The following is an 11,414-nucleotide window of genomic DNA, read 5'->3' as shown; positions in this document are numbered from 1 at the left end:
TTCCTTATAGGTACAACACGAGCAAATAATTTAAACATAGATTATATTCCTCAAACGATGACACTTTTGTTCAATAACTTAAAAATTATGAAGTCTAGAATTATTTTAATACAAACTAAATATTATCTTCAATGTACGCTGTCATCATTGTTAGTATTGACGTTGCTTGTCACGATAAAAACATAACAAAATTCGCAATATGTACATTGCGCCTTAGAATAAACTTTAATTAAAAAGCGCTAAAAATCAAAATACAAGTTATTTTTTTAATTCGCTGAACAAAATGTTAGTCAGTTTGAGAACCACAGCCTATAGTTAAATTTTTTGCTCGTGTTATAGGCCGCACCCGGCCTGTAAATATAAAAATAAAAAACAAATAAAAACTTGTTAAACTTGTTCTTTCATGTTCAGTTTTTACCTTTTAAAGTGTCGCCGCTGTATTTTCACTGCTATGCCGCATCCCTAGTTGGAAAATCGGGTGATATTCCCATTCATGGTATTCACAGAGGTTCATAATTAATGATCCCTAGACAGAAACTACACATAGTCGGCTTATAATTTATCCGAGTATACCTGTACGAGATTAATTTCACGACTGTGATTCCTCTTTACTAACTAAACTGCATTCAAGTGTTATTCGGATTGCATCTAAAATCAACTTTAATGATAGTTTTTAAGGTCTATTTTGGAGCAGACGATATAGCGGTTTTGATCATTGGCGTGTGATGACATTATGTTGGTATTTGGAAATATGTCTCATAGCTCCTCTACACGGCTCCGCCATGTGATGGTTATGGTTCTCCTACAGCTCTACACAATGGCCCAGCTTTACCCGCGACCAGTGAGTATGGAAAAGATATATATATATATATATATATATATATATATATATATATCTCAACCTCTATGCGAAAGTTGAGAGCTTTGGAATGGGCCCATCCACCACCATCGCTGGCCCACACTACCTTTGATGCGCTGACGAAAAACCGACATCACCATCCCATCGCCATCCCGCCGCGCCATAAGCCATCCGACACCACTACCCTCTCTACACGGTAGCCCATTTTAGTGGACCAGTATGATGGCCCATCGTGTAGAGAAGCCATCATGCGGGTAAAGCGTAGTTTTCGTTAATTTTGCTTTTAATCCATGCCTGAAAATTCATTTACCATTTATCTTAACCAAGTCATCACTAAATCATCGTGTGATGATCACAAATAATAACGCGAAATATTTGAGTTTGGAGTGGAGTTTAAGAACTGGGCTCTTAATAGTATTTTGTGCAAGAGGTACATATAATAAGGGGTCTTAAAATTCAAGGGCCGAAGTTATAAAACTTTTAAGAGTGTAGAAACAAATTAAAACATATTTTTACGGGTCACTCACGTATTTTAAGTCGAAAACACTCGGCATGTTTCATATGTATGTGTCTGTTGTTTGTTTGGAGTGAAATATGTCGAGCGTTTTCGACTTAAAATACGTAAGTGACCCGTTATTAATATGTTTAATATGTCTGTGTCTCACGGAAGTTTTGTTATTAAAACAAATTAAAAGTGGAAAAATTCACTGTCTTGGGTGGGAGTTGAACCCATGACCACTGGACTGGCCTGGACTCTAAGCTTAATTTAATAGCATCGTTATGTTTATACGTTTCTGCTTGATACAAAACTAATTTTAAGAGTGTATTAACATCAATTCTTCCCACTTCTCTGCTAGTGTTTAGAGCTCGTGATAATGATAAGTACGACACTATAATAATATGTACTTACCCTTCTTTTTGGCCGGATCCAAAAACGCACGTCTCGATCGTGACTTGCAAATATTGAAATCAAATTTAGGGGCTCCGGCAAGCTCGGTTCTCCATACATACGTAGTTCCGCTATCATTTTAAAACGAGTAGCTAGTTTGCTCTGAAACTGTACTTACAATAGGATAAGGTATATCTATGTCTGAAATTAGTTTATGTAGCTTCAGATACCATAGTGAAAAAAATACAGCGAATTTATGTTTTTCATACAAAACGTGTTTTTGCTCTATTTCGTTTGTTTTATATACTGGAGCTCTATAAACTAATTTCAGCCGGGCTAGCACATGATGAGCGACATAGACTACTGGTCCCCCTTTAATCAATACAGTTAGTAAAAGACGGGTAGTCTATCTCGCGGCAAGATAACTGTCTTGTCAATCATGTGCTCGGCCTACAGACCTAGACATACCTCATGTCATTGTATGTGCAAAGTTACATTACAATCCAAAACGTAGTTTTAAAATGAAAACGGAACTCCGTTTGTATGAGAAGGTGAAATTCGGCCAAGTTGCCGGAGACTAAAGTAATGACTTTATCCCTTTTTACGACTTGTATTTGATGTAGGTAGGTTTGTTCCTTAGCTCTAGCGCGCTTTAGAAATAGCTAAGGACAAATATTGTGTTACAAAACTTCACAATGTCCCTTCCGATGACCCGAATTCTGAGGGCCTATCGCGAAAATCGAAACTCGGAACAGGGAATATTACGCGAAACTGCGCAGGGAGCGCCACTACCACAATCTGAGGGTCTATCGCAAAACAAGAAAATCGAAATTTCGTTGTCTAACATCTCTATCACTCTTGCATATTCGAGCGATAAAGAGGCAGATAGCTAAATTTTGGATTCGCGTTTCCCGGTAGGTCCTCTGTAAACAAACCGCCTTGGTGCATCAATGTCATATTTTATTATCTCTTAAAACTTGTCCAAAACCTGTTAAAAGCACAGTATCTACGTGAATAAGTTACTCTATGGTTTACCAAACGGGCTAGTGCTGCACTCTGGTGGCAGAACATTGCAGTAATACCCCCTATTGTGTTATCTGCCTTTCTATCACTCTTGTTCGCTTAAGCGATAGAGAGGCAAATAGGAGAACGAACGAAAGAAACGGTTAGCGGTAGCCTCTCCGATATCGCCGTGCTACGTGAATAACCAAGTTATCCCAACTTTTGATGTATCCCTCAACTAACACAGAAATTCCCCGCGACTTGACGTCGGTAGGGTATCGCAGATATTATTTTGCGGCCAACTGATAGTTTTTATCAACAAAGTTTTGGGTGTCAACCCTTTTCGACTCTGTTTACGTAGAAAGTCCCAATTTAGTACGTAATAGATGGATACAGTCTAAGGAAAAAACGTGCCTCGAAAATAAAGAAAATTTGATTCTCGATCAGATGGCGCCACTACCTTTGGCCTACTCTCGAATAAATGGCATTGACGGTTTCGTTTGTTATTTAACAATTTTAACGCATATCAGTTAAAGAACATGGGTCAAAATCATATAAAAATAATTAAAGTTTTGAATGATTCACGGTTAGTTTCACTAGACTTATATTGACCGGGAGGTAATCACGGTCTATATCCCGGTCAATATAAGTCTAGGAAAAATAATTAATGGAAATAAAAAAAAAAAACATTTATTAATATGTATGTAAATACATTTTATGATATTTTTATACATCTTAATTTTTAGTTATAATCGTGTGTCGATAGATGGCAGTGAATTAACTGTGGCTACAAAATTTACTATGACAGTACTATCCTATCATATCCTCTTTGGTATTAACAGTCTTATACTTTGTTCTGTACGCAGCTTTAAGTATTTGAACAGTTAGCCGAGCGATTCTATATTTGAAATAATATCTATTGGAAAACATTGAGTTTATTGTACTTTTGGTTGTTTGTACATCTAATAGACCTTTGTACTCGTAAGTAAACACTAAGGATTGTACTAAATAATCGAGGGACTGAAAGCAAGTTATTTTTCCATGAACACTGCCGAAGTAAAGTGATTAGCGTAGCTGGCGTAAACAAGTTAGGGCTGATTACTATTATGGGTTTGTTTACACTTCGTTTTCTTTTCATTAGGTTATTGTAACTACTTATCTCTATCTTAGTCCAAATAACGTCACCTAAGAAACTAATTTATTATGTGTTTCAAGAGAGATAAGACGTAAATATAATGTTATTATTTCTGTTAAAATGTAGTTATTATACCTACTATTTGGTTAAAAAAGTAACTAACCCTTCATTGCATCAATTTGTTTGTTTAATTCAGTACTGAAGTAAGTTAAGGAGTTATGTTTTTTTTTGAATAATGTACCTACTTGAATAGCGACGCTGAGATTAAAAACCTACTTAATGCAGTTTAAAAGGTTAAGACTCATGTGAGATTTAAAACTTGTTAAATATTACATTTATGTTCACTTAAATTCAGTGCCTTGGTGTTACCTACCTATAGGCAAATTGATAAAAATATACAACAATTATTTATTTATTTGCGTAGATACCCTGGCGCCGTCCCATATTCCAGGCACCAAAGTTGGCGCTAGTGCGGCCGCATCCTCGGCCGAAACTCTCAAACGTCGCAAGTATGCCACACTAGGTAATACCTAGCTACATATTTGCGGCGCTTGGGGTGGAAACCCTGGGGCCGTGGGGACCTACCGCGCGTGGCCTCTATGAGGAGCTGTCAAAGCGCCTCATAGAGGCTTCTGGTGAGAGGGCTGGCCAATGTTTTGCCCAGCGGATCAGCATTGCCATCCAGCGAGGCAATGCGGCCAGCCTTCTTGGCACTTTACCGAGCGACTACGACTTAGGTCAAATTTTTTATTTATAAATTATTAATTTTGAAATGTTTTTTTCCCCTCACTAGCTCGGAAAGCCGTCTTTTATCCTTTAAAACCAGCGGGGAAAAACGCATTTTATCCACTAGTGGGGAAAGTAATTTGACCTTGGATGGAGCGTGTTTAAGTAGCTTGACAGATAACAAAACGTAAAACGCTCATAATAATGGTTTGTTCGATATTAATTATAATTAAATAAATGGCTTGAGAATTTAATAAAACATACCAAATTTAGCTTTATTTACTGATTTTAAGTCATAAACCTTAAAATTCCATAAGAAACGTTTGTTTTCTAATAATGATGTTAAATAACGCGCAAATTCCGAACGCACAAGTTGTGTCGACGCAATTTCAAAACGCATCATTGACATTTCATCATTTCATACGTCAGAAATGTCAACATTGTCAACAAAATTTTTACTTTAAAACTTCTCACGTAAAAATACAGAATGTCCAGAGTTTATTGTTATAATATCGTAAAAAAATTAGTGATTCCAGTGATGAAGATGATCTAACGCCTGTGGATGTTGCACTTTCGTCGCTATAGTGAGGTGAAAAGTTTTGTGTTACACACGGGTGCAAATGTATTTTACTTCTCGTGTGTTGAAACACTCGCTACGCTCAGGATTCTATTTTAGAACCACTCGCTTCGCTCGTGGTTCAACTATAGAATCCTTTCACTTGCTCGTGTTTCAATTCCACACTCGCTGGTAAAATACAACTTTGCACCCTTGTATAACAAATAACTATTATTATTATATTTAATAATGTCTAAACGACTCCACAATTGAGAACAAATGTCAGCGTCGGTTGTAGGTTCCAGAAATCGGTCGGTTCCAGTCGGTGCTCATTGGCGTAAAACTGGAAAAAAAGGTAGGTTTGATGTTTTAATTTTATTAAAACCGATAATAAACAAGTTAGTCTTGCTATTTACTGGAGTTTTATGTATATTACACTTATAAGATTCGAGTTTCTGACAACACTAGTTACCGCGGGCAAAATCGCGGGCACCTATTAGTTGAAAACAGAAGTCAAATTCGTTTTCACAACACCAATTATTAATTTGCCAAACTCAATCGGATTTTGTTCATTAGGGAACTTCGTCTTTTGTACCAGTCGGACCCTTAATTAAAGTGCTTAGTTCAAACCCGAAATTTGACATCATAAATTAATAATTTAGGTATACATCTTGGTCAAATTAACCATTGCTGGGACATCAGTTAGCCGCGACCACGACCAGTGAAACCTGTGTCGAAACGTCGGTAAATAAAGGTTACAAAATAAATTCGCTATAGACCCGATTTTAAATGTGATTTAATATGTGTTCAAAACGCAAAAGTTTTAATGTTAAATTAACAATTTAAAAATCTACAATTTCCTTCATAGTTTGAAATTGTTTGTTAACGATTTCTGTTATGGTTCTGTGTGTATTGTTAATTTTCCTTTTTTTATCGCTGGGGCCCATTTGTCGACCGGTATTTAATAAGGCTAATATTATTACTGTATTGTTATAGATAATGGTTTGATACCGACCGCAGATAAGATTACCGTTTGAGAATAATGTTTTATAAAATTTGGAATAGTAAAATTTAACAGTTCGCGCTGACGTTAAAACGTGGACAAAGCCTGTCGACATACAACGAAATTAGGTTTTTTTATTTAATATTTTATCCCGTCGCTTAGCCTTAACTATAGGGACTTTAAACATTTCATAATGATAAGCCCTCTTGGTGAAATAATTGGATCGCTCTTAACTTCGTTTCGGTGAAAATCTACAAAATCTTCAGTTGGAAGCTTTCCGATATCAGTAGGTATGTATACTAGTGGCTGTAGACCTCGCGAGCATAGCTTAAGATGGATGTGTCTAGGATGGTTTAAATAAGAGGGTAGAATAACTACAGACAATAGGTACTTTTTTCATACAATTTCCATTTCGGGAGAAAACGGTTTCCACTAACTAAATCTTAACAAATCACTTTGATTTTGATCGCTTCAGCGTAACTTTCTAGGTTTATAAATTTCGCTTTGAAAATTATTGTGGCTTTTTAGTAGGACCATTAGTTGAACCCTATGAAACTATTGATACTGGATAGGAATGGAATCGATTGTCATAAAAAATAGCATGTGAAAAATAAGTTTTCATTTCATACAAATTGTATGGGAAAAGTTTTCCTCGATTTGTGGCTTTCCTAGGCGGAAGTTTTTTATGGCCCATACAAGCTTTTGATCGTGGATAGGAATGGGATCGATTGGCATCAAAACAAACATGGGGAAAGTCTGTATTAGGACTATTAGGGACACAGCCGCAGTGGTTGACCTGAAACGTGGCGTGGAATAGTTATTGCGAAGACCGCATAGGGCATCTTAGGGACCTCATAGCGTTAAGCAGGCGCCCTGTATGTAAGACTTGAATGTTGGGCTTTGCACTACCCTACAGTGAAAAGCTAAAGAAAAGGTAAGAGAAAAAGGGCGCCGCAGGCATTGGTCAAAAATGACTTTTTTCTTGCATCCTGTAGGTACCTATGTTTTTTCCAAAATATGTACACCCCAATCTTCATTCATTTGAAATTGAGGGAAGGTTTTCTAAGACCATTTTCACGTAGCAGCACGGGATCTGGTAGTTGCCCTCACTGACCCAAACCACCCTGTATACTTGGCTGATTTTTGATAAAAGTATTGAAATGCTTAGTAGTGGAGATATATTGAAGGGAGCCACACGAAATCAAGCGCTCGAAACTCTAAAAACCGCACAAGTGCGGATCGGACTCGCCCACAGAGGGTTCCGTACGTTTTAGTATTAATTGTTCCTATAGCGGCAACAGAAATACATCATTTGTGAAAATTTCAACTGTCTAGTTATCAGGGTTCATTAGATACAGCCTGGTGACATGCAGACGGAGAGATGGACAGAGGAGTCTTAGTAAGTAATAAGGTCCTGTTTTTACCCCATGGATAAGGAACCCAAAAATCGGCCCGTTTCAACCTCACGATGTCACAACATGTCAAGCAAATTAGGCACTACTTAGCTAGGTCACCTGTGCTAAAGTGACATCTTTGTTAGTTATTATTAAACCATATTAAACTTAACTTCACCATCTTGTTTAACATGGATGATCACTCACACGGACAGGCGTTGAGCAAAATTTTCTCAATTTTTATTGAATTTTTCAATAGGTAATATTATTGAATAATTGGCTCCATAAACCCACTCAGACAAAATAATCTATACAACCTAAACCTCAAAGTTTATGGTGCAAAAAATCTACGTATTTTAAGAGAAAAACTGTAAATAAAATTATATGAAATTCGGAATAAGGAGAACCACTTAAATTTAAATAAATGTATGGCTCCGCGGTTAAGAACACTTTAGAAAATTAAAATAACCAAAAAGAAAAAACACGACGACGACGACGACGACGAGTGCACGACGTACAACCGCCGCGGACACTCGTGCCTGAGGAAGGATTCCTAAAGAATCCGAAACATGTCGCCAAAAGCGACTAAAAATAATAATGAGTAAAAACCGTACTGATAAATATTTTGAAATATGTCTCACAATAGTTTAAGTGCGATTAACCAAAAAGAACATTTTTTTAGGTCTAGTTAAATAAAAGCTTGTAAAAATGAAACGAATACGCTTAGCCCGCGCTTGATCAATCAATAATACGATTATTTTAATTTTTTGAAAATAGAAAAATATTAAATAAAATAAAAACAATACGAAATATAAGTGAAAAAAATAATACAAAAAGTTATGCAGCAGCATGCAATTACCGGGGGTCGAATTAGGGACCACCCGTTGCAAACGAAAAAAGCGACTGTTTGCAAAACACGCCATGCTAGTTCTTATCTAAGCTGACGAAATACGGCTACTCATTCTCGAGTAAAAACTAAACATCTAAATACCGCCAAAACGAGCAATACAACATTTCTGCATTTTTCGTTTAATCTGTAAACATACCTCAAAAAGAAAATACTGTTATGATATCGATACGACTATTTATTTGGGCGCGAGCTATCACGACTCCGCCATTTTGAAAAATTTGCAAAAACCGGGTCGACAAAAAAATTCTATTTAATCATAGAATTTGGTCACAAAATTTCACAAGAATCGGTTGAGAATTGCGACCTGTAGAGAACATCCGGACATACAAAAGCAAAATGCCCGAGTCAAACCGTAGACCTTCGCTACGCTTCGGTCAATGAAAATTTTTTTCGACAAACGAACGCCTTAAAAACTGTAATAGATGTCATAATATTAAAGAAAAAGTGACGAAGCCCTCTAGTGGTGAAGGCCGGATAAGGAACTTGCCTTAGTTATGGTTCCTGGAATGGGCTCGGGATCGTTATGGAAGTTCCTATGTAATTACGTCATTTATTTTGCGCATCTATTTTCATTATATGTAGATAATATGAATACAATAGAAGATATTCCATTCTTGAGTAGAGATAGAAATTCAAATTGTCACCGTTTATTCTACTACGATACAGCCGTTTTTAGGGTTCCGTACCCAAAGGGTAAAAACGGGATCCTATTACTAAGACTCCGCTGTCCGTCTGTCCGTCCGTCTGTCCGTCTGTCTGTCTGTCTGTCACCAGGCTGTATCTCATGAACCGCGATAGCTAGACAGTTGAAATTTTCACAGATGATGCATTTCTGTTGCCGCTATAACAACAAATACTAAAAACAGAATAATATAAATATTTAAATGGGGCTCCCATACAACAAACGTGATTTTTTTGCTGTTTTTTCCATAATTGTACGGAACCCTTCGTGCGCAAGTCCGACTCGCACTTGGCCGGTTTTTAAACGACGTTGTTGCTTTGCCACGTGGCTAATACGGGAGCTGACCGATCCCGACCGGCTTTTGTTTAATAGATTAGGGTCTTAGGCGTAAAAATAATTTGAGAAAATTCATACTATACCCGTGAAACCGGGCTACCGTAGGACATACCTACTGTATAAAGCAAGGGCCTGACACTTTTTGATAGAGAAGATAGTCTTATTGCGATTCCTATAAGAGGAAAGAGAAAATAGTGCCATGCTTTGACCTTATCACCGACCGGGTTTTTTTTCATGGTCGGGTTATGGCAGCATAGGTAGGAGGCGATGGCGAACTACCGAAATTTATAAGAGTGAATGAGAAAAAGGATTATGCTGCCATACATTAACCTGTCAATACATTAATATGTCTTTCTCTTACCCCTGGTCGCTCGGTTTCAAGTCTATAACTACTATACTATGCCTATGGTATAAAGTAATCTACACTGTCAGTATTGTCAAAGATAGATATAACTCCGTAATAGATGGATACAGTCTAAGGAAAAAACGTGCCTCGAAATGCGGGGAAATGCCGCCAGCATCCTTGGTACAATGCCTCAAGGGCCTATTTTAGATTTAAGCTAGTTATTAATTTCGTTTACGTAGTACCACTGTATATATCTTGTATGTAAATAAATTTGTAATATGCAAATAAAAAAAACCATTTCTCCATATTTAAATACATTTTATCGTATTTTTATAAATCTTCATTTTTAGTTTTAAAGTGTGTCTACAGATGGTAGTGAATTTACTGGGGTTACAAAATTTACTATGACAGTACCGCTCTAGTATAAGTTACTCTATGGTATTGTGCATCGCATTTGCATGCGGCTTTGTTTGCGCCTGCCAATTCGGCCGCACAATGTTGGAATAATGCACGTCAAATTTTACACGTCTAACGTTTGCCGCTCTTCTCGGTATTGCTGTTGCTCGGTTGTGAGAGCAGGAATGCTGCCTTTTGTAATGCTCATGTAGGCCTAATTTACTAGAATCTGCGCAGTAAAAAAAAAAAAAAAAAACAAGAAAATGTGACAGGATAGCTTGTAAAAGTATTCGTAATGTTTTTTTTACAAAAATGCAGAATTAACCATTTCTACTTTAACAGTATTGTAAATTACATTGAAAGATAATGCTTGGCTCTTATTTGGTCTAAATTGTACAGCTTTGGTTTTACCAATATTAATTTTAAGATCATGATTGTATATATTTAGCCAATTTACTATGGTTCTAATGGTTTCGGTTATTTCATTTTCAAAGTTATCCACGTTCGTACATTTAAACAATAAAGTCGTGTCTTCAGCACAGCAAATAATATATAGTGTGTGTTGTTACATCGGGAATGTCATTGATATAATAATATAAAAGATACAATAATGGTCCTAAAAAGCTTCCTGGAGAAACTCCTCGTCGATTAAGTTTATATTCTGACATGACACAGACTTTTTCGTCATTAACTACTTTAGATAGGTACAACTACTGTACACTGGCTCCTATCAATTAGGTTAGTAAGCCAGTCACGGGCTTTCCCTCTAATGCCATAATCGTAGTTTATTGAGAAGCGTTTCATGGTTTACAAAATCAAATGCTTTAGACATATCTAAAAACAATGCTATAACAGGCTCTTTACGATCAAGACACTCGGTAACATTTAACTAGAAAAACTAGCCAGAGACGTCGATTTACCTGACTGAAATCCGAACTGATCTGTGCTTAGTAGTTTGTTTGTTATTTTATTTTATTTTTTTAATACCACGTCGGTGGCAATCAAACATATGGCCCGCTTGATAGTAAGTATAAGTTACCGTAGCCTATGGACGCCTGCAACACCAGAGAGATTACACGCGCGTTGCCGACCCTTTAAAAACCTGTACACTCCTTTTTTGAAGAACCCTGTAGCCCCTCGGCAGGGAGCTCATTCCACAGCCGAAGCGTCCACGGGAGGA

This window comes from Cydia strobilella, chromosome 7, assembly GCF_947568885.1.
Source record: "Cydia strobilella chromosome 7, ilCydStro3.1, whole genome shotgun sequence".
Taxonomy (NCBI): Eukaryota; Metazoa; Arthropoda; class Insecta; order Lepidoptera; family Tortricidae; genus Cydia; species Cydia strobilella.
This window is presented reverse-complemented; position numbering follows the sequence as displayed.